This window comes from Phyllobates terribilis, unplaced genomic scaffold, assembly GCF_046119375.1.
Source record: "Phyllobates terribilis strain yellow unplaced genomic scaffold, ASM4611937v1 Scaffold_1__5_contigs__length_1240528914, whole genome shotgun sequence".
NCBI lineage: Eukaryota > Metazoa > Chordata > Amphibia > Anura > Dendrobatidae > Phyllobates > Phyllobates terribilis.
Window position 1 is genome coordinate 704415456 of NW_027362761.1, and position 24544 is coordinate 704439999.

At 43.9% G+C, this 24544-nt stretch overlaps 1 protein-coding gene across 1 annotated transcript in view; it reads right to left on the minus strand.

Annotated features, from left to right (window-relative positions):
• Positions 1 to 10629, minus strand: part of SBNO2 (strawberry notch homolog 2) — a 94696-nt gene extending 84067 nt beyond the window's left edge. The window contains exon 1 of the mRNA XM_073685957.1: positions 10367 to 10629. The gene's annotated coding sequence lies outside the window, so the exon portion shown is untranslated. The remainder of the gene's footprint in view (positions 1 to 10366) is intronic.
• Between the last annotated feature and the right edge of the window lie 13915 nt (positions 10630 to 24544).

Here is a 24544-nt window from a genome sequence, read left to right on the forward strand (position 1 = left end):
GGGGGGAATTTGGATTTGGGAGTGCAGGATTTGCTTAATTTCTTTTGGGGGAACGCGGAGCCATTTCGCTTTTCCAGAGCTTTTGTATTACCAGTAACATGGAAGGCCCCTATATTTCCATTAACACATAACAGACCTGAGTGGGGGCTTTTTATGTGAAGCTTTTGTTGGGAACATGTTACATAACATTTTGGATCACATTTATCCTGTGCTCTACGCTGAGCACTTACTTTGGGGTTTCCATCTAAATCTCCTAATGACGCGATTCAGATGAAACCCCCGAGGGATCCATTCACTATAATGAGATGAGGCAGCAGAGTTACTCTGGACCCCGTCTGGCCTCTTTTCAGCAGTGCACAAAACTGTGGCTGACCACGCTTTTATCCATGCCTAAAAAAATGGACACCTCCAGATCATCTTCCACCGGGGGTTCCGTCTGAATCACATATTTCAGAGATTTACACGGAAACCCCGGTGTAAGCGCTTAGCCCAGAGCGCAGGAGAAATGTGAGCCGAGCCCTATTGCGATCTTTGGGAGGCAGAATGAACAAATCAACAGCAGGTTAAGAATTGGTTTGTTTATTTTTTACACCGTTTCTCGTGCAGTATAAGTGATTAGACGACTTTATTCTTCGGGTCGGCGCAATTACAGCCATACCAGATTTATATCGGGTTTTTATGTTTGGCAGCTGTCACACACTAAAAGACGCTGTTTTTTTGCAAAAAAAAAATGTTTTGCTTCACCATATTTTGACAGCTATAATTTTTCCATATTTCGGTCGACAGTCATCTAAGGGCTTGTTTTTTTACAGCACTAGTTGACGTTTTTATTGGTACCATTTTCAGGCAAATTACATTTTTTGATCGCTTTCTATTCTGATTTTTAGGGAAGCAGAATGAACAAAAAACAACAATTCAGGAATTTTTTTTTGTGGGAGGGGGTTTTAGGTCATTACTCGTGTGGTAAAATTGATAAGGCAGCTTTATTCTTGCGGTCATTACGATTATGGCGATACCGCATTTAATTTTTTTATGTTTTTGCACTTTTGCAAAAAAAAATTATAGAAAAAATAACTATCTTTGCATCGCTGTATGCTGAGAGCTGTAACGTTTTCATTTTTCCGCTGATGGAGCTGTATGGTGGCTTGATTTTTGCCGGACAAGATGACGTTTTCAGCAGTACAATTTTTATTTACATTCATCTTTTTGATCGCGTTTTATTCCACTTTTTTCCAGCGGTATGATGAAAAATCAGTTTCCCATGTTTTTTCTTTTGTTTTTTTTACGCCGTTCACTGAAGGGGTTAACTAGTGTGACACGTTTATAGATCGGGTTGTTGTTCCGGACACGGCAATACCAAATATGTATACTTTTTTTGTTTTTTACATAAAAACATATATATATATATATATATATATATATATATATATATGTGTTATCAAATTTTTTTATAATTTTATTTATTTATTTTAAGATTTTTACAATTTTTGTTTTACTTATTTTTTAAAACTTTTTTTTTACTTTTTTCACAGGTATAATGTATTGCAGTGCATTATGCCTGTGCAGAATACTTCTGAGACCATGCTGTGAGCTTCCATAGCTTGGTGACCCGGGGGTCACCATGGCAACAATCAGGCGCCTGCGATAACGTCATGGGGGTGCCAAACTGAAGGCAGAGGGAGCTCCTGTCCCTCTGCGTCAGCGATCAGAGGATTACAGAGGGGGACATCTCCGGACAGGTGAGTATAAGGATTTTATTATTTTATTCTTATTTTTACACATGGACACTGCGGGAGCAGACACTACTACTCCCAACACTGTCCTTTGCTCATGCTGAACACAGCACGAGCAAGGGACAATGATGAGGGTAGCGTTCAGCACCGGGGGCTTGGTAACAGCGCTAAATGTACGCTTATTCCCAAACACCGGTACGTGTGCTCCTGATGCGGTACACGTGTGCCACACAGGTGCACACGGACATCTCTGGTACCGGAAATATCCAGACGTGTGAAACCGGCCTAAATCTGTGTTAGTGAGCACTTCTCCTTTGCAGAGATAATCCATCCATCTCACAGCTGTGGCATATCAAGATGCTAATTAGACAGCATAATTATTGCACAGGTGTGCCTTAGGCTGGCCACAATAAAATGCCACCCCAAAATCTGCAATTTTACAGTGTTGGGTGGGGGGTTCAGAAAGCCAGTCAGTATCTGGTGTGGCCACCATTTGCGTCACGCAGTGCAACACCTCTCCTTCGCATAGAGTTGATCAGGTTGTTGATTGTGGCCTGTGGAATGCTTGTCCACTCTTCTTTAATGGCTGTGCGAAGTTGCTGGATATTGGTAGGAACTTGAACATTCTGTCGAATACGCCGATCTAGAGCATCCTAAAATGCTCAATGGGTGACATGTCCAGTGAGTAAGCTGGCCATGCAAGAAGAACTTTGCACAGCCATTGAAGAGGAGTGGACAAACATTCTACAGGCCACAATCATCAGCCTGGGCAATCGTTAAGAGGTGGGCAAAGCGCCAGAATTGGCACATCTAATGGATGCGTCAATTCCGGCTGTGGGCTTGGAAGGGCCCAATATCAAGGGACCTTCCCGGCCTGATAATATCAACCTGCAGCTGTTTAACTGATAGACACCTCTCGATTACTAACCCCATGGCTTGATGTCAGCTGTGATTTGTCAAAAAGATAACATCAACCCCAAAACCATTATCCCAATTGGCAAAGAACCAGGTCAATCGGGAAGAGCCGGGCAAAGTGCCAGAATTGGTGCTTCTAATGGATGCGCCAATTCTGGGGTGGCCGCGGACTTGTATTTTTAGGCTGGGAAGGGCTCAATAACAATGCCTTGCCAGCCTGGTAATATCAGCTCGTAGCTGTCTGCTTTGCTAGTTATCAAAAATAGGGGGGACCTTTCCCTCCTGATGCCTACTCCGCTAAGAATGGCATTCTGGTCCTCATGCATGATACGTATAAATACTTGCAGATGAGGACAGATATTGCTCTGATGTCAGTTTGGAGTGCTATTGTTGCACATATTAAAGGCTATCGGTCAGAAAGATTTCTTCTCCAAACACCTTGCAGATGTCGTCCGTGGTGGGATTTGAACCCAGAACTCCAGTGCTGCAAAGCAACAATGCTGACCACTGAGCCACCGTGCTGCTCAATCAATTCAAATGCAGATTTCTCAGCAAAACAGGAACGGTCTATCAATGTAAAGATATTGCTGGACTTGTCTTTGAAAGAGTTAAATGGGTATGCACATCTATAAGATCCTATACCAAAATATAGTAGGCATAATAAATAATAATAAAAAATAATAAAAGTAAATACCTCCAATTAGAAATGTAGTATAGTTCTTCTGGTTTGCTGTCGCTTTACCCATGTTATTGCAGTAGCTTAGGTATCCATGGTTACGACCACTCATCTAGTGAGTTAGTAGTCGTAACCATGGATAATGAAGCTACTGTAATGCCCTGCACATGGGGTAAGCGATATAGACAATCAGAAGAACTATACTACATTTCTAACTGGAATAATATTATTACACTTACTACATATTGGGATAGGATCTTGGAGATGGGAATAACCCTTTAAGTGCGCATATAAGTAGTTTGGGGGATAAAATCTTTCTGACAAATTCCCTTTAACCCCTTTACAGACTGTGCTGTATTAGAGCACACAGGCTGTAATCCCCCGGTTCAGTGAGGGCTCCAGCGCTGAGCCCGCACTGAACCGGGCACATGTCAGCAGATTCTTACAGCTGACATGTGCCCGCAACAGCCGCGGGTGGAATCGCGATCCACCCGCGGCTGTTAACATGTTAAATGCCGCTGTCAATTTCTGACAGCGGCATTTAGCAGCGCCGTGCCGGAAGGGCGTCACTTACCCCGCCCATCGGCGACCCCGTCACATGATCGCAGGTCACCGATGGGTGGTCATGACAACCCTGGGTCTGCAGCAGACACCAGTGGTTGTCATGAGCTGGTCGCTATGAGCGCCACCTAGTGGTCGGCGCACATAGCACAGGACCATTTCTGCTACATACAGGTGATCTGCTGATCATCTGCATGTAGCAGAGGCGATCAGACAAGTGCTGCTTCTAGTCTCCTATGGAGACTATAGAAGCAAGCAAAAAGTGAAAAAAAAATGTTTTTAAAAATATAAAAAAAATATACATATATAAAAGTTTAAATCACCCCCCTTTCGCCCCATTCAAAATAAAATAATTTAAAAAAAAAACTACATACACATATTTGGTATCGCCGCGTTCAGAATAGCCCGATCTATCAATATAAAAAAAGAATTAATCCGATCGGTAAACGGCGTAACGATAAAAAAATTCTAAACGCCAGAATTACGTTTTTTTGTCGCCGCAACATTGCAATAAAATGCAATAACGGGCGATCAAAACATCGGATCTACCCCAAAATGATATCATTAAAAACTTCAGTTCGGCGCGCAAAAATTAAGCCCTCACCCGGCCCCAGATCCCGAAAAATGGAGACGCTACGGGTATTAGAAAATGGCACTATTTTTTTTTTTTTTTTTTTTTTACCAAACTTTGGAATTTTTTTTCACCACTTAAATAAAAAAGAACCTGTACATGTTTGGTGTCTATGAACTCGTAATGACCTGTAGAATAAGAAGGGCAGGTCAGTTTTAGCATTCAGTGAACATGGTAAAAAAAATTTTAAAAAAATCTGTGGTATTGCACTTTTTTTGCAATTTCACCACACTTGGAATTTTTTTCCTGTTTTCCCGTACACGATATGGTAAAACTAGTAATGGCGTTGAAAAGTACAACTCGTCCCGCAAAAAATAAGCCCTCACACGGCCATATTGACCAAAAAATAAAAACGCTATGGCTCTGGGAACAAGGGGAGCAAAAAATGAAAATGCAAAAACGGAAAATCCCAGTGTTGCAAAGGGTATGTGCAACAATAGCACCCCAAACTGACATAAGAGCAGCGTCTGTCCTCATCTGCAAGTACTCATAACAGCAAATGGGAGGTAAAATAATGAAAGTCTTCTGGTGCTTCTTCCTACATTAACCACATGGTAGGAAATTGATTACCAAAATTTGACAGACTGCGAGTCCTCTCTCTGGCTAGCAGGTATGGTCTGTGACCATCTCTGTCAGAAAAGATGGAGCCAGTTGCAATCAATTAACACTTTGGCTCCACACGTTCAGTACTATGTAGAAGCCCCCAAATACAGTGCTATCCTTTAAACAGTGCTGATACACCATCCACACATCCATGTTATGGAGACACTGTGGGAGTAGAGAACAGTATCCTTCACACAATCGCCGTATACACCTGAAGATTGCATATTCAGTCTCTAAAATGGGAAAGGTGTGTGTAGAAACCCTAAAATTGTAATCTCCATGGCTGTACAATAGTAGAATATAAGAATACAAACAGATATCTATGAATTGCGGAAGCAAGTTATAATCTGCCACTAACATGTTTGGTCACATATATAGAACAGAAACAGAAAGTAAGTGAGACAGCTGCAATAAACACTATACCAGTGCCCCACCTAGCTAGGGTTTGTGCATCACATGCAGGCCCCAATTTACCCTTCTACGTACCTGCCTAACAAACGTGCCTGGCAATCACCGGACTCTCCCCTGATGGGTTAAAAGAAAGATTAGGCCTGTAGGACTTCAACATGACTAATCTCTTTAGAGTAAAAAGTTCCACTATCAACTAAAGATAAGAACCTACAGCATAAGCCAAGGTCTAAATCAGCAGCAGAAACCCACAAGTTGTCATCATGTCTAGCTGCCATAGGATGTCACTGTGGACCAGTGTGTGTGGTACAGAGTGAGAGGCAGCAACCATGTGACAGATGTCGAGTCGAACAAGATCCAGCACATACCGATTGAGTGTTCTGTGAAATGCTTAAATTGCATAGATGTGGCTCTACAGCAGGGCTTGTCTTTCTTACAGCATCTGCTACATGCCCCAAGGTAAAAACGCCTGTCCCTGATAAAGATTCACTTTAAAGTGGAGGGGTCAGCTCTTCTGACATGTCTGGTTTAGTAATTACATGCATTCCATATACACCTGGATTGGGGGCCATATATATATATATATATATATATATATATATATATATATATATATACACACATATATATCAGGATGGGGGGGCATATATATACCAGGATTGGGGATAATAGTAGAGAAATGGGAGACATTACCCCTATAACCGTGTCAGCAGCACCCTCCACTCCCCCCCAATAACAGGGCATCATGACCACACTTTTTGCTTCAATTTTGTTTTCCATTTTTCTCCTCCTAGGTGCGTCTTATGGTCCGATGTGTCTTATAGTCTGGTAATTTATTCATATACTGGTCGCTAAAAGTAATGGAAAAATGAAGGACTTTAAATGGACAACTGCAGTACTTTAATGTAAAAGCAGACCAGGGACAGCATGAATCAAAGCCTGCCTGCACGACAGCAGCCAGGTATATTTGTCAGCTGATTTATGCTGCCCATGGTTGGAATCAGAGTCTTGTTGCACGGTTGCAAACTAGTTTGGCGGGCAACTGCAGGTGTTTGACAGGTCTTTCCCATAGTGAGAGACCTGTCAATCACTTCTAGTGGCGCTGGAAATGCCAGATGGTGGTAGAACCTAGCTAGCTTCAGAGAAAAATATATATGGCTGCAACAGTAAAATAAAGGTCTGATTCAATCCATGGGCAGCATGAATTAGCTGACAGGTTCCCTTTACAAAAAGCTTTTCTCCCAATCCCATCTTCAGGATCAGAGCGCTCCTTGCCTCCCGGGTTCCCAGTGGGCAGTGTAGTATGAAGGGTTGACAGTTCTCATCAGTGGTATGCTCACTCTGCTGGACTGAGCTGTGAGCCTTTGCAGCAGCGGAGAAGAACAGTGCTGTTGAAGTTAGTCAGGATGAGGAGTTAACAAGGCACCCCAGCCAGGGTGGTGGAGTCGGAATACAACGGACCGACTCCAACTCCTAAAATATATAATAAATTGGGTACAGTAGTTCAGTGCAGTTTGTGGGGAATATTTTTCCATAAGAATTTGGGAAAGTTATGAAATGTCCTATAAATGTCTGTCCTAGTCCTCATCTAAGGGTCTAGACTTTTAGCTGAGATGAATCTGTGCTACAGTAAATTTATCACTTAAACATGAGCCATGAGTCGGAGTCATGGAAGTTGGGAAGTCGGAGGTTTGACTTACCGACTCCACAGCCCTGGCCCCAGCAATCCCGGGCAGCTTCACAATAGTGATTATACCCACTATAGAAAAAAGCTGATAGACTGCAGAAGTGGCCGGTAACCTGGCAAAGTGCAGGAAACAAAATAAAGAAGAAAGAGGATAGGAAGAAATAGCTCCCCTATTTCCTCATAGATTGCAAGCTTGCAAGCAGGGCCTTCACTCCTTTTTGTATCTGAATCATGTATTAAAGTGCTGCGGAATATGTTGGTGTTATAGAAATATTATTATTAGGCTAAAAAATTGCAAACTTGCTTCATTTTTCAGTCTACCTTTCTCTACCCATCATTAACATCAGAAAACCACTTTATATATTGCCTTTAATTGACTATCCGTGCTTTTTTCAAATTGAACACATAACCATCATAATCTACGGGCGTGTTTACACATCCACAAAACATTTGCAGCTCAAACTTGCCAATTCAAGTGACTGTGAAAATATACAAATAGCATTCTGATGGCTTCCTTGTGTCAGCCAAATGCTGTCGGTCTAGCCTCCTTCACACATCCATGTTTCCAGTACGTATGGTCTGTTTTTTTCACGGATACCACATGTACCTATTATAACCTATGGTGCTATTCACATGTCTGTTTTTTTCAGGCAGCACAGATGACAAGAGCCAATACAAGTCTATGGGCCTGTGAAAAACACATTCAGCACACAGGTGGCGTCAGTGTACAGTCTGTGTGCTGTCCGTGTTTAACATTGTAAAGTACCGGAGAAGCTGTCATTTATTTCTATATCCATACCGGAAAAACACCGATGACAACAGATGTGAAAAACGGGCACACTGGTGACAAAAATGGACAAACTGGTGGAAAACTGACTGTAAACACGGGCACACTGATTGAAAACACTGATGACACCGGTGCCATTTTTCATTTACGTGTTTTATATGGACATGTGAAGGAGGTCTATGTCAATGAGTAGTTGATGGTGACATTTTATTGAAGCCTTTTTGAATTTCTTTTTCATGAGAAAAACAAAATTGTAAAAACTGACATATTGAACAAAAAAAAAAGTCCAGCACACAGAAAAAGAAAAACAAAACAAAAAAAGAACTGATTTTCACACGAGAAAAAAAAAATACCGGATGCCTGAATGAAGCTAAAAAACGATGTCCTCATTAATGTATTAAATGGTCCATGTATGAACAGCAATGTTTGGACTGATTGAAGGTGTCCTGACCACGACCAGAGTCTATGAGGTCAGGATATAAGCAGCGGTCCATACGAGGACAGTGTAATATGGTCATGTCAGCATAGCCTAAGGCTGGTTGCAGATGAACATATGAAAAAACAGCCAATTTTCCATACGTATGGTGTTACATATGTCTGTTTTTCACACCTATATGCCCTTTTTTTCCCATCCACAAAAAAAGAAAAAAGGAAGAAGCCACAATTCAGTTCCCTATGTAATCTTTGCAAAATATTGATTGAAGGGGTTTTCAGATTTCAGAAAACAATGTCCCCTGGCTCCAGATTGTGCTATAAAAATAATAAGCGGTGCATTTCTCACCCTCCCCAGGTCAAGGGCTGTGTCTCCATGCTACTCCTAGTGCCTGTTAGGGTATGTTCAAATGTTTTGATTTTTTTCTTACTCTGAAAACGTGTTCGGAAAACACTCAAGAGAATGAATATATGCATTCCTATGTAACAAAGACCTGCTGTGCTTATGTTCAGGTTTCCACAATAGCCATAGCAGTTAAAAGTGAAATGTCCATTCTTCAGGGATCTTCTGCACAGAAGACGCTCTATAATTTCCAATGCAAGTCAATGGGAAGGCTCAGAAGACGCCAATCTGTGATCTCAGCTGCCCTGATCAACTTGTGCCATCAACTCGAGCAGAGCTGCTGAGCTCAGTAATTGGCTGCAGCGCTGCTGACATGACATCAGCAATGCAGACAATAGGAAACAGGCAGCAGCGCTGCAGACTCAGCGATAGACCCTGGAAGGGCGAGTAAAGAAGTTTTTTTTTTATTTAAAAACAAATTGCAGAGGTGGACAAGGGGTTTTCTGAAACCCCCTCATAAAAAGATGTAGTCTGTATGGCATCTGGTTTTGTTTGTTTTTTGAACTCATGTATCGAGTTTTGAGGACAAATCTCATCCATAAAAACAGAAGAGACTAGTGCATGGGTTGTAATGAAAGACAAATAAGTAGTACCCATCAAAGTCCCTGCCGCGGTCCCTGTACTGCCACGATCATGTGCCGCCATTGCTGAGGCCAGTCATTGCCTGCAGTGGTCACACAGTCGTTACAACAACACCGCTGAAGGCTTCCTGGTTGTGCATTGGACAGTTTTCACATTATCTACTGTAGAAATGCTGTATAGCCTGAGCCTGTATAGGGTGGGTGGTGTACATTACTGGTATACACAGACATTGCCAACCTTCCGGGGGTGCAGACACATACATCCCCACTAAGCCACCTTGGCCAGCACATTACTGGTATACACAGACATGGCCAACCTTCCGGGGGTGCAGGCACCTACATCCCCACTCCGCAAACTTGGCCCGCATATTACTGGTATACACAGACATGGCCAACCTTCCGGGGGTGCAGGCACCTACATCCCCACTCCGCCACCTTGGCCCGCACATTACTGGTATACACAGACATGGCCAACCTTCCGGGGGTGCAGGCACCTATATCCCCACTCCGCCACCTTGGCCTGCACATTACTGGTATACACAGACATGGCCAACCTTCTGAGGGTGCAGGCATCTACATCCCCACTCTGCCACCTTGGCCCGCACATTACTGGTATACACAGACATGGCCAACCTTCTGAGGGTGCAGGCATCTACATCCCCACTCTGCCACCTTGGCCCGCACAATTACACCCTGCCATAGTCACATCCTACATTTAAGTACGGAGCTAGGTAGAACTACACCAGGTCAGTGGGCATATGACTGGTAGTGGTGTGAGGGGCAAACAATGGGAAGCCTCCAGGTGCCCACCAGTGCCCTCCTACATCACCACCAGGCAGTACTTACAGCACGCCTGCCTATCACCACCTGCTGGGACTTCTAGTTCACAACATAAAGAACCGACCAAGGTGCGGTAAGTGTACACGACGATACTAGCCCCAGCTCTCACCACTCTACTTCCGGGACGTCTCCCGTGGGTCCTCACTCCACACTGATCCCGAGCACCGACGCCAGCAGAGAGGCTGCTGCCTGATAGACTTGTCCCCACACGGAATCCTCGCTCCCGGCGGTTTGTTTACAACTTTTTTTTCCGTTAACGCTTCCGGTTGCAGGAGCCCGTATAGCAGAGGTTTCCGCTCTTCACTTCCTGCTTCCTGCAGCCATCTTTAGATTACACGAACTTCCGGTCTTTGACATCATTGGGCGTGACGCTGAGCACCATGGCAACGAGAAGTTCCTCAGCCGCTGACGTCACCGTGCATCAAGTAGGGCGTAATTGTCAGTGCGGTTGCGCAACTTTCTTTGCGCAATTCACTTGAGTAGTACGCCATATTTGTCACGGTACTCTGCCACTTGTGAGGCCGCCGTAGCTTGGCTGCAGGAAGGGTCTTCCTGGCTTTAATCGCAATTATAGGGATTGCCCACGATGCAGAAATGAAGCAGAAAATTTCTGCAGCATTTCTGCATCTCCCTGGCAGAAAAAACGCATGCAGATTGTACATGCAGATTGTGCATGCGTTTTTCCTGCGTGAGGCTATGTGCCCACGTTGCATTTATGAAGCAGAAAATTTCTGCTGCATAAATGCAAGTCCTCTCCCGGAAAAACGCATGCGGAATTCCGCACGCGTTTATCGCGCGTTTTTCGCGCGTTTATCACGCGTTTTCCACATGCGGAATTGCCTTGCGTTTTTTATGCATTGGACAAAGGCAATTCCGCTTGCGGAAACGCAAAATTAATTGACATGCTGCGGATTTTTGAACGCGGCATAAACACTGCGGAAAAATCCACAGCATGTGCATAGAACTTGCGGAATCCCATTGGGGACCATGGGGTGCGGGTTACCAAGCGTTTTACAAGCGTTTCCGCTGCGGAAATTCCGCATCAAAAACGCTTGAAAAACGCTACGTGGGCACACAGCCTAATACATGCGTTTCCGCATGCAGATTGACAAGCACTTTCCAGGCGATAGCATCACTTGGAAAGTGCTTGACAACTAGGTCACACTATATAAATCCATGCAACCAGCATGGATTTATACAGTGTGAACCGTAAAAATTAAAACAAATAAAGCTATACTCACCCCCGAGGCCCCGGCGTGGCTGCAGCGCTCGTTCCTGTCTGGTTCCTGGCTGCCGGCATATCGCGAGACAGAGCGGTGAAGGGCCTGCGGTCACATGACTGTGACGTCACCGCAGGTCCTCAAGCGATGCCGGCATTCAGAGAGAAGCCGTCGGACAGGTGAATATAACTTTATTTGTTATTTTATTCTTTTTTTTACAGGTACAATGGTACCCAGGTCTGGATGAGAGTCTTCTCTCCTCCAGAACTGGGTACCATCCGCACATAGAGACGCATAGAAGCCGCTTGTAGAAATGTACAGTCGCGGTTTCTATGCGTTTCAATGCAAGTCAATGGCGGGAGTTCCGCTGCGCTTCCGCAAAATTAAATGACATGCTGCGGATTTTTGTACGCAGCATAAACGCTGCAGAAAAATCCGCAGCATGTGCATAGAACTTGCGGAATCCCATTGGGGACCATGGGGTGCGGGTTACCAAGCGTTTTACAAGCGTTTCCGCTGCGGAAATTCCGCATCAAAAACGCTTGAAAAACGCTACGTGGGCACACAGCCTTATGGACAGTTCTTTCTTCAATGCCCCCCTCCCCCCCGCCACACACACACACCTGATGTATCACATGTCACTTGATCCCCTGTGATAGATCATGTGATAGTTCACGTGAAATTAATTTGGCACAATATTAATATATTAATTATAATAATTTTTTTTAGGCTGTGTGTACACTATGCGTTTTTTAAGCGTTTCCACAGCGGCAATTCCGCTGCAGAAACGCTTAAAAAGCGCATGGTAGAAGGTCTGCCATGTCCCCCATGATAATCCGCATGTGCTGTGCACATGCTGCGGAAATTTACGCTGCGGATTATCATTGCGGAAAAAAACGCAGCACTACCAATTATTTTGTGTAAACGCGGCGTTTTCGCCGCCATTGACTTGCATTAGAACGCATGGATTCCGCATCCCTGCATCTGTACATGCGGATTACATGCGTTTCAATGTGCGGATGGTACTCGGGTGTGGAGGACAGGAGACTCTCCTCCGGACCCAGGTACCATAGAACCTGTAAAAAAAGAATAAAATAAATATTATATTTACCTTCTGATGGCCCCCGGTGTCTTTATCCGATTCGTCCTGGCTTGCCGGCAGCTCGCGGTAGACTAAAGGACCTGTGGTGACGTCATTTAGTCATGTGATGGATCACGCGGCCGCTGACGTCGGCAGACCATCAGAAGGTAAGTATATATTTTTTATTTTTTACCATTCTTTTACGGTCACACTATATAAATCCATGCCGGTTACATGGATTTATATAGTGTGACCAAGTTCTCAAGCACTTTCCAAGTGATGCTAAAATCGCTTGTCAACCCGCATGCGGAAATGCATTTGAAGAACGCTTCACATCCGCTTGTCCCTGGCAGGAAAAACGCATGTAAAATCCGCATGTACAATCCGCATGTACAATCCGCATGCGTTTTTTCTGTCAGGGAGATGCAGAAACGCTCAGGAAAAATCCGGAGCATTTCTGCATCGTGGGCACATAGCCTTACCTTAATTGTATTGCTTAATATTGAGCACACGTAGCCATCTACAGTGGTGGCCAAAAGTATTGGCACCCCTGCAATTCTGTCAGATAATACTCAGTTTCTTCCTGAAAATGATTGCAATCACAAATTCTTTGGTATTATTATCTTCATTTAATTTGCTTGCAAGGAAAAAAACACAAAAGAGAATGAAGCAAAAATCAAATCATTGATCATTTCACACAAAACTCCAAAAATGGGCCAGACAAAAGTATTGGCACCCTCAGCCTAATACTTGGTTGTACAACCTTTAGCCAAAATAACTGGGAACAACCGCTTCCGGTAACCATCAATAAGTTTCTTAAAATGCTCTGCTGGAATTGTAGACCATTCTTCTTTGGCAAACTGCTCCAGGTCTCTGATATTTGAAGGGTGCCTTCTCCAAACTGCCATTTTGAGATCTCTCCACAGGTGTTCTATGGGATTCAGGTCTGGACTCATTGCTGGCCACCTTAGAAGTCTCCAGTGCTTTCTCTCAAACCATTTTATAGTGCTTTTGGAAGTGTGTTTTGGGTCATTGTCCTGCTGGAAGATCCATGAACTCTGGGGGAGACCCAAATTTCTCACACTGGGCCCTACATTATGCTGCAAAATTTGTTGGTAGTCTTCAGACTTCATAATGCCATGCACACGGTCAAGCAGTCCAGTGCCAGAGGCAGCAAAGCAACCCCAAAACATCAGGGAACCTCCGCCATGTTTGACTGTAGGGACCGTGTTCTTTTCTTTGAATGCCTCTTTTTTTTTCCTGTACACTCTATGTTGATGCTTTTGCCCAAAAAGCTCTACTTTTGTCTCATCTGACCAGAGAACATTCTTCCAAAACGTTTTAGGCTTTCTCAGGTAAGTTTTGGCAAACTCCAGCCTGGCTTTTTTATGTCTCGGGGTAAGAAGTGGGGTCTTCCTGGGGATCCTACCATACAGTCCCTTTTCATTCAGACGCCGACGGATAGTACGGGTTGACACTGTTGTACCCTCGGACTGCAGGGCAGCTTGAACTTGTTTGGATGTTAGTCGAGGTTCTTTATCCACCATCCGCACAATCTTGCGTTGAAATCTCTCGTCAATTTTTCTTTTCCGTCCACATCTAGGGAGGTTTGCCACAGTGCCATGGGCTTTAAACTTCTTGATGACACTGCGCACGGAAGACACAGGAACATTCAGGTCTTTGGAGATGGACTTGTAGCCTTGAGATTGCTCATGCTTCCTCACAATTTGGTTTCTCAAGTCCTCAGACAGTTCTTTGGTCTTCTTTCTTTTCTCCATGCTCAATGTGGTACACACAAGGACACAGGACAGAGGTGGAGTCAACTTTAATCCATGTTAACTGGCTGCAAGTGTGATTTAGTTATTGCCAAAACCTGTTAGGTGCCACAGGTAAGTTACAGGTGCTGTTAATTACACGAATTAGAGAAGTATCACATGATTTTTCAAACAGTGCCAATACTTTTGTCCACCCCCTTTTTTAGGTTTGGTGTGGAATTGTATCCAATTTGGCTTTAGGACAATTCTTTTTGTGTTTTTTCATTGAAGACAAATTAAATGAAGATAATAATACCAAAGAATTTGTGATTGCAATCATTTTCAGGAAGAAACTGAGTATTATCTGACAGAATTGCAGGGGTGCCAATACTTTTGGCCACCACTGTATACACAGAGGGAGGCCGCACGTAGCCATCTATACACAGCAGGAGGCCGCACGTAGCCATCTATACACAGCAGGAGGCCGCACGTAGCCATCTATACACAGCAGGAGGCCGCACGTAGCCATCTATACACAGCGGGAGGCCGCACGTAGCCATCTATACACAGCAGGAGGCCGCACGTAGCCATCTATACACAGCGGGAGGCCACACGTAGCCATCTATACACAGCGGGAGGCCGCACGTAACCATCTATACACAGCGGGACGCCGCATGTAGCCATCTATACACAGCAGGAGGCCGCATGTAGCCATCTATGCACAGCGGGAGGCCGCACATAGTCATTATACACAGCGGGAGGCCGCACGTAGCCATCTATACACAGCGGGAGGTCGCACGTAGCCATCTATACACAGCAGGAGGCCGCACGTAGTCATCTATGCACAGCGGGAGGCCGCACGTAGTCATCTATACACAGCAGGAGCCCGCACGTAGCCATCTATACACAGCAGGAGGCCGCACGTAGCCATCTATACACAGCAGGAGGCCGCACGTAGCCATCTATACACAGCAGGAGGCCGCACATAGCCATCTATACACAGCGGGAGGCCGCACGTAGCCATCTATACACAGCAGGAGGCCGCACGTAGCCATCTATACACAGCGGGAGGCCGCACGTAGCCATCTATACACAGCGGGAGACCGCACGTAGCCATCTATACACAGCGGGAGGCCACACGTCATCTATACACAGCGGGAGGCCGCACGTAGTCATCTATACACAGCGGGAGGCCGCACGTAGCCATCTATACACAGCAGGAGGCCGCACGTAGCCATCTATGCACAGCGGGAGGCCGCACGTAGTCATTATACACAGCGGGAGGCCGCACCTAGCCATCTATACACAGCGGGAGGCCGCACGTAGCCATCTATACACAGCAGGAGGCCGCACGTAGTCATCTATGCACAGCGGGAGGCCGCACGTAGTCATCTATACACAGCGGGAGGCCGCACTTAGTCATCTATACACAGCGGGAGGCCGCACGTAGTCATCTATACACAGCGGGAGGCCTCACGGCGCCATCTACATACAGCTGGAGGCCGCGCAGCGCAATCTATACACAGCAGGAGGCCACACGTAGCCATCTATACACAGCGGGAGGCCACACGGCGCCATCTATACACAGCAGGAGGCCGCACGCAGTCACACACACACAAACATATACAGACATATACATACACGCATAAACACATTTGAAACACAAAAATACATATAAACAGACATCACACAATGATATCTGCCTGCACACACTCACTCACACACGCACACTCACACACACATTCTCACCATCCCCCTCGGCTCCAGTCCTCCAGCTCCTCTCTGCGTGACATCACACTAGCAGACACGGCCGCGCACAGGGCCGTGTCTCCTAGCAGTGACGCGGCCGGGCCAGGACACAGGTTAATAGGTTCAGTGCTGGCCTGGCCGAAGAAGAAGTAGCGGCCGTGCGCCGCTGCTGGGGGAGCGGTCCGGGGGCCCCCCCGCCTCTGACTCTCGGTATGTGCCGCGGCGCCGCACATATTATAATGAGGGCAATCTGGCCATGGACCCCCCAGAGCCTCGGGCCCCCTGGAGCCCCGGGGCCCCGGGCGGTAGCCCAGATTGCCCTCATTATAATCCGCCTATGTTTGTAACTGGGTTTCATTTAAAATACTGCGATGTTTACATTCTATAGCCTCTGCGGTGCACTGTCTACTGTTGGCTGCAGAATGGGTTAACTGAGGCTCCATCAGTGAGCTCACGCTGGTGGTCTGATGGATATGTGCATCAATAAAAAAATAGTGGACAAGTTCTTTAATAACCTCAGTCGCTCTTCTCTGCACCCAGTCTAGTTCAGGTATGTCCTTATACACCGGAGACCAAAACTGTACAGTATTCTAAGTGACATATATAGAGGCAAAACTACAGGGGCATGTAAAAGTTTGGGCACCCCTGGTCAAAATGACTGTTATTGTGAACAGCCAAGCTAGTTGAAGATGAAATGATCTCTAAAAGGGCTAACATTAAAGATGACACATTTCCTTTGTATTTTAGGCAAAAAAAAGTATATATATATTTCAGTCTTTTACATTTTAACCCCTTTACCCCCCAGGTGGTTTGCACGTTAATGACCAGGCCAATTTTTACAATTCTGACCACTGTCAGTTTATGAGGTAATAACTCTGAAACGCTTCAACAGATCCCACTGATTCTGAGACTGTTTTTTTGTGTGATATATTGTACTTCATGGTAGTGGTAAAAATTCATCAATATTTGTGAAAAAAATGGAAATTTGGCAAAAATATTGAAGAATTTGCAGTTTTCAAACTTTAAATTCTTATGCCCTTAAATCAGAGAGATATGTCACACAAAATAGTTACTAAATAACATTTTCCACATGTCTACTTTACATCAGCGCAATTTTTGAAACATAATTTTTTTGTTAGGGAGCTATAAGGGTTAAAAGTTGACCAGCGGTTTCTCATTTTTCCAACAAAATTTACAAAAACATTTTTTTAGGGACCACATCACATTTGAAGTGACTTTGAGGGGTCTATATGACAGAATATACCCAAAAGTGACACCATTATAAAAACTGCACCCCTCAAGGTGCTCAAAACCACATTCAAGAAGATTATTAACCCTTTAGGTGCTTTACAGGAATTTTTGGAATGTGGAAAAACAAATGAACATTTGACTTTTTTTCACAAAAAATTTACTTTAGACCCAATTTTTTTAATTTTCGCAAGGGTAACAGGAAAAAATTGACCTCTATATTTGTTGGTTATCCCAAAAAGGTCAAAAAGGTTATTACTTCCAATCAAAATTTATCAACACAAAAACCTCAGGCTATAAACCCACGGTTATAAGGTTATATTTGTTGTGCAACTTCTCCTGAACATGCAGATACCCCATATGTGGGGGAAAACCACTATTTGGGCACACGGCAGGGCTTGGAAGGGAAGGCGCGCCATTTGACTTTTTGAATGTTAAATTTACTTACGCCCACAAGTGACACTATTTTGGAAATTAGACCCCGCAGGGAACTTATCTAGATGTGTGGTGAGCACCTTGAACCCCCAGGTGCTTCACAGAAGTCATAACATTGAGACGTGAAAATAAAAAATCAAATTTTTCCCATAAAAATGTTTTTAACCCCAAATTTTGCATTTTCATGAGGGTAACAGGATAAATTGAACCATACAATTTGTTGTGCAATTTCTCCTGAGCACACTGATACTCCATAAGATGGGGGAAACCACTGTATACGGCAGGGCTCTGAAGGGAAGGAGCGCCATTTGACTTTTTGAAAGTAAAATTTGCTTGAATAATTAGAGGACGCCATGTCGCGTTTGGGGAGCCCCTGATGTGCCTAAACAGTGGAAACCCTCCACATGTGACACCATTTTGGAAACTAGACCCCTCAGGGAACTTATCTAGATGTGTTGACAGCAACTTGATCCCCCAGCTGCTTCACAGAAGTTTATAACATTGAGCCGTGAAAAAAAAAATTCCCACAAAAATGTTTTTTAACCCCAAGTTTTCATTTTCACAAGGGTAATAGAAGAAATTGCACAACAAAATTTGTTCAATTTCTCCTGAGTAAGCTGATACCCCATATGTGGGGGAAAACTATTGTTTGAGTGCACGACAGGGCTTGGAAGGGAAGGAGCGCCATTTGACTTTTTGAATGCAAAATTTGCTGGAACAATTAGGGGACACCATGTACCGTTTGGAAAACCCCTAATGTACCTAAACAGTGGAAATCCCCACATCAGGGGCTTTCCAAACTGGAAATGCAAAACTTGGGGCTAAAAAATCATTTTTGTGGGAATTTTTTTTTTACATTTTCATGGCTCAATGTATAAACTCCTGTAAAGCACCTGGGGGTTGAAGGTGCTCAACACACATCTAGGTAAGTTCCCTGAGGGGTCTAGTTTCCAAAATGTTGTCACTTGTGGGCGGTTTCTACTGTTTAGGCACAAGTGACACCATTTTGGAACTAGAACCCTCTGAGAACTTATCTACAACGCTATAATTTTTCCATATTTCAGGCGACAGAGTCATGTGACGGCTTATTTTTTGCTCAATGACTTGACGTTTTTATTGGTACCATTTTCGGGCACATGACATTTTTTGATCGCTTTCTCTTCCAATTTTTGGGAGGCAGAATGAACAAAACCCAGCAATTTAGGAATTGTTTTGTTTGTTTGTTTTTTTATGCCATTCCACGTGTGGTAACATTGATAAGGCAGCTTTATTCTTCAGGTCAGTACGTTTACAGCGTTACTACATTTATATTGTTTTTTATATTTTGGCGCTTTTTCACAATAAAAACTATTTTATAGAAAAAATAATTATTTTTGCATCACTTTATTCTGAGAGCTATAACTTTATTTTTCTGCTGATGGAGCTGTATGGTTTTGGTTTTTTTTGCGGGACAAGATTACATTTTCAGTGATGCCATTTTTATTTACATTTGTCTTTTTGATCGCGTTTTATTCCACTTTTTGTTTGGCTGTATGATGATAAAGCATTGTTTTTCGCCCTGTTTTTTATTTATTTTTTTACGGTGTTCACAGAAGTGGTTAACTAGTGTGACAGTTTCATGGGACAATTTGTTCCGGACGTGGTGATACTAAACATGTATATTTTTTTACATAAAATTACAAATTTATCAGTACAATATACTGTATTTTTATTCATTTTTTAAATTTTTTAAATTTTTAAAAAAATATATATATTTTTTACAATTTTTTTCTACTTTTTTCCTTTTTCACTTAGTCCCACTATAGGATTTTCATTTTTAGCAGTCTGATTGCAGTTATAAAGCATAGCAATGCTGTAGCATTGCCATGCCTTATAACTGTCAGTTCTGCTCTGACACAAGTTAGTTAGATCATGTACTGCGCATGATCTAACTAACTTGCTAGTGCCTGTTGACCCGCAAGTTCACGCAAACGCGAAAATCCAAGAGCAGATGGCTCCCTCCCTCTGCCTGCCAGCTAAATGTTGTGATCACTAGTGATCACAGCATTTAGGGGGATAAAGTGCCGGGAGCGGTGCAGGCACCGCTCCTGGCACTGAGTGCAGGGTGTCAGCTGTCAGAATCAGCTGACACTCGGCGGTGATCGCTCATTTGTGTGAGCACAAAATTGCCTGGACATTCTCAGTACGTCCAAGGTCGGGAAGCACTTCCCAAGCAGGATGTTAGAACCCTCCTGTTAGTTTTTGCTGTCTTGTGTTTTGCGGTCACGTGACCATCTGCCTATTTATTCCAGCTCCGCCCTTCTGGCTTTGCTGGACTTCAGTGTTGTTTTACTGTCTCTCTAGCCAGGTGCTTCGGTGCCTATCTCTGTCTAGTTCGCTTGATCCTCTGGACCTCTAGTACGTTTTGTCTGTTTGTCTTTTGTGCTTTGCATCTACTTCTGTTTAGGAGGTGTCCCAATTTTGTCCCAGTCCTTAGTTCTTTTAGGTGACCCCTCCCTTAACTCTATAGGTCTTCGTTCAGACTAGCCGAGGACTATGGCGGGTCTGTTCACAAGGAACAGCCAGCCCGCTACATCGTAGGGATTCTGCTTAGTCTTACTGTAGGGTCAGCTTTCTCCTATCTTTCCTTAGTTTATGTTGCAGATCATAACAGTAAGTCCAGCCCAAAAAAAAAAAAAACTAAAAGGAAAGAAATTCGGGGATCAGTATGGTTTCCGTCCAGGAGTTGGCTCAACGCCTGCAAGGATTGTCTCTGGAGGTGGCCGCGCTTCAGCAACACGTGAGTAGCTGTCCTGGAGCGCATTTTGTTGAACCCAAGGTAGGACTGCCTGATTTTTTTTTATGGTAAACAGCAAGATTTTTTTTTAAAAAATGCTTGTTTGTTATATTTTCGTTTGAGACCAAGATCCTCTGGGAATGAATCACAGTGCATTGGTTTTATTATGTCACTTTTGCGCAAAGAACCACAGGGTTGGGCCTTTTCTCTCCAGCCTAATGATCCGTTTTTAAGTTCTGTTGAAGAATTTTTTTCTGCTATGGGGCTATTATATGACAATCCTGATCGAATCTCATCTGCTGAATCAGAACTTAGACGTTTGAATCAGGGGTCAGATGATGTTGAAAATTATTGCACACACTTCAGGAGATGGGCTTCAGAAGTTAAATGGAATGATTCTGCGCTAAGATGTTTATTTCTTGCTGGTCTGAGTGAAAGGGTAAAGGATTTGCTAATTGCATTCCCTGCACCTGAGACTCTGCAGGAAGCTATGCAGTTAGCTGTTCGTGTGGACAGGAGACTGAGGTCCAGGGCTAATGATGTAAAAACTCCTGTAACCTCAGGTCCTAGTTCCCAGAAAATCTGCTCTGACAGCGGAGAACCAATGGAGGTGGGGGCAAAGTCACTCCGCTCTCAGGAAAGAGATCGGAGATTCGCCGAAGGTTTGTGTCTTTATTGTGGTAAAGATGATCATTTGATTAAGTATTGTGAGCGTCGTTTAAGCAAAGAAAAAAAAAGGTCAGTTACGCCCGTATAGCTTGTTTACGCTCTGCAGGAGTGTTTCTTTCTGGGAGTACTACTCTGCAGTGAGATTTGATTGAATTTCAGGTATTTGTGGATTGTGGTTCAACACTTAATGTGATTGATAAAGGGTTTTTGGAAAACCTTAAATTGAAATCCAAACCTTTATCATCACCTATTTCTGTGGTTGCCATTGATAACACTCCTTTGAAATGTATTACTCACAAGACTGCTGCATTTCCTCTCACTATCAATGGAGATCACCAAGAAATTTTGGACTTGGTTGTTTTGGATAATTTGCCCTCTCCAGTTGTTCTAGGATTGCCTTGGTTAAGACTGCACAATCCTTTATTGGACTGGTCTACTAATGTGATTAAGTCTTGGAGTCCGAAGTGCTATGACAAATGTTGTAATGGTCGCATTGCGGCTGTGGAAAAGGGAGAATTACCTGTACCTATTCAAGATTTCTGGAGGGTTTTTTCGGAGGAGGAGTCGCAAGTTTTACCTCCTCACAGGGATTATGATTGCGCCATTGAGTTTGTTCTGGGTGCTACTCTTCCCAAAAGTCGCTTGTTTAATATGACTATCCCTGAAAGAAAGGCCTTGGAGGAGTACATACAGACTAGCCTGGCTGCTGGTCACATTAGACCTTCTAAGTCACCTGTGGCAGTTGGATTCTTCTTTGTTAAAAAAAAGGACGGGGGTTTACGTCCATGTCTGGATTTTCGTGAAATTAATAAGATTACCGTACGCAGTTCCTACCCATTGCCGTTAATTCCTGACTTGTTTAACCAGTTAGTGGGGGCCAAGTGGTTCTCCAAAATTGATCTCCGGGGGGCATACAATTTGTTACGTGTGAAGGAGGGTGATGAATGGAAAACTGCTTTTAACACTCCAGTAGGTCACTTTGAGAGTCTGGTGATGCCTTTTGGTCTTACCAATGCACCTGCATTTTTTCAGAACCTTATTAATGACATCCTGAGACCTTTGATTGATAAGAATGTGGTTGTGTATTTGGATGACATTTTGATTTATTCACCAGATCTCGAGTCCCATTGGCAGAGTGTACGTGAAGTTTTTCAGTTATTGAGTGATAATTCACTCTTTGCTAAGCTAGAGAAATATGAATTCGCTGTGCAGAAAATGAGTTTTTTGGGCTACATTGTCTCCAGCGAGGGCTTTGAGATGGACCCTGTGAAGGTTCAGGCTGTGCAGGAATGGCCTAGGCCTATTGGTTTGAAATCTATACAGAGATTTTGGGGTTTTGCCAATTATTACAGGAAATTCATTAAGAATTTTTCTGTAATTGTTAAACCTCTAACCGATCTCACCAGGAAAGGTGCGAATACGGCCCAGTGGACTACTGAGGCCATTGAAGCATTTGAGTATCTCAAAGAGAGGTTCAGTTCTGCCCCTATCCTTATGCAGCCTGATGAGACCAAGCCTTTTATGGTCGAGGTCGATGCTTCATCAGTGGGGGTCGGAGCAGTTTTGTCTCAAGAGAACAAGGGTGGAGTACATCCTTGTGCCTTTTTTTCTAAAAAAAATTTCGGAAACCGAACTGAATTATGATGTTGAAAATCGGGAGTTGCTGGCTATTAAACTTATGTTTGAACACTGGCGTCATTTTTTGGAAGGCTCTAGATTTCCTATTCAGGTTTTCACAGATCATAAGAATTTGATCTATCAGGATGCTGCCAAGCGTTTGAATGCCCGTCAAGCTAGGTGGGCACTTTTTTTTTCTCGGTTTCATTTTTCTGTTACCTATATCCCTGGTACTAAGAATGTTAAAACCGATGCTTTGTCTTGCAGCTTCTCTCCTACAGTCAGTGCCGAGGAGGAGGAGAGCTTTTTGCAGAAAGGAGCTGTGATGGCGGCTTTGGACTCCGTTTTGGAGAATGGGATTCTGAATGCTCAAGATGATGCTCCATCTAACACTCCCCATGGGAGGTTGTTCGTGCCTAAAGCCTTTAGGAGAGATTTGTTTGTGGAGTGTCATGAGTCTCGGTTGGCAGGTCATCCAGGAGTTTCGGAGACTAAGAGACTTATCAGTCACAGTTTTTGGTGGCCTGGATGGCAGAAGGAAGTCATCAAGTGGGTGCGTAAGTGTACTGTTTGTACTAGGTCAAAGGCTTCACATACTCCAGCTGCGGGGTTGCTTTGCCCTCTGGAGGTTCCTAGTGCGCCTTGGACGCATCTCACTATGGATTTTATTACTGATCTTCCTGTGTCCGAGGGTTTTACTGTCATCTGGGTGGTCGTGGACCGTTTTAGTAAGATGTGTCATTTGGTTCCATTCATTAAGTTGCCATGCGCCAAGACACTCGCTAAGGCGTTTGTTAAGGAGATTGTCAAGCTCCATGGCGTTCCCACGGATATTGTTTCTGATAGAGGACCTCAGTTTGTGGCTCTCTTTTGGCGTGCTTTTTGTGACAGGTTGGGAGTCCATTTGTCATTTTCGTCTGGTTATCATCCTGAGTCAAATGGACAGACTGAAAGAAAGAACCAGGATGTAGAACAGTTTTTGCATTGTTTTGTGGTGGACAATCAAGAGGTGTGATCTGAGTTTCTGCCTCTCGCAGAATTTGCTCTTAACAATCATACATCCTCCTCTGCTGGGTGTTCTCCTTTTTTTTGTTGTACTGGGAGACATCCGTCCTTTCTTTCTTTTTCCAAATTGGGGTCGGCGGTGCCGGAGGAGGAGAATTTTTCCGGTGATTTGGAGAGAGTTTGGACTAATGTACGTTGTAACCTGCAAGAGGCTAACAAGAAGTCCAAGAAGTATTTTGACAGGAAACGTAAAGATGCTTTGTTTACTGTGGGTGACATAGTTTGGTTGGCCTCGAAGAACCTGCGGTTGAGGATTCCCTTCAAAAAACTGAGTCCTAAGTTTGTGGGTCCATTTAAAGTGCTTCAGGTTGTTAACCAGTCTGCTGTTAGGTTGGATGTCCCTACTTCCTGGAAGATTAATCCTGTGTTTCATGTTTCCTTGTTGAAAAAGGCTGACGTATCTAATAGGGACGCCACTGTCACAGTTCCTCCTGTGGTGGAAGACGGCGAATATGAAATTTCTCGTATTTTGAATTCTAGATGGCATAGAGGGAAATTACAGTATCTTGTCTCCTGGAAGGGTTTCAGTCCCGAAGACAACTCCTGGGTAAGGACGGATGATGTCTCTGCTCCTAGACTTGTTAAAGCTTTCCACAGGAGGTTTCCTGATAGGTCTGGGCCTGGAGGATCCGGAGGATCCTCATAGAAGAGGGGGTACTGTTAGAACCCTCCT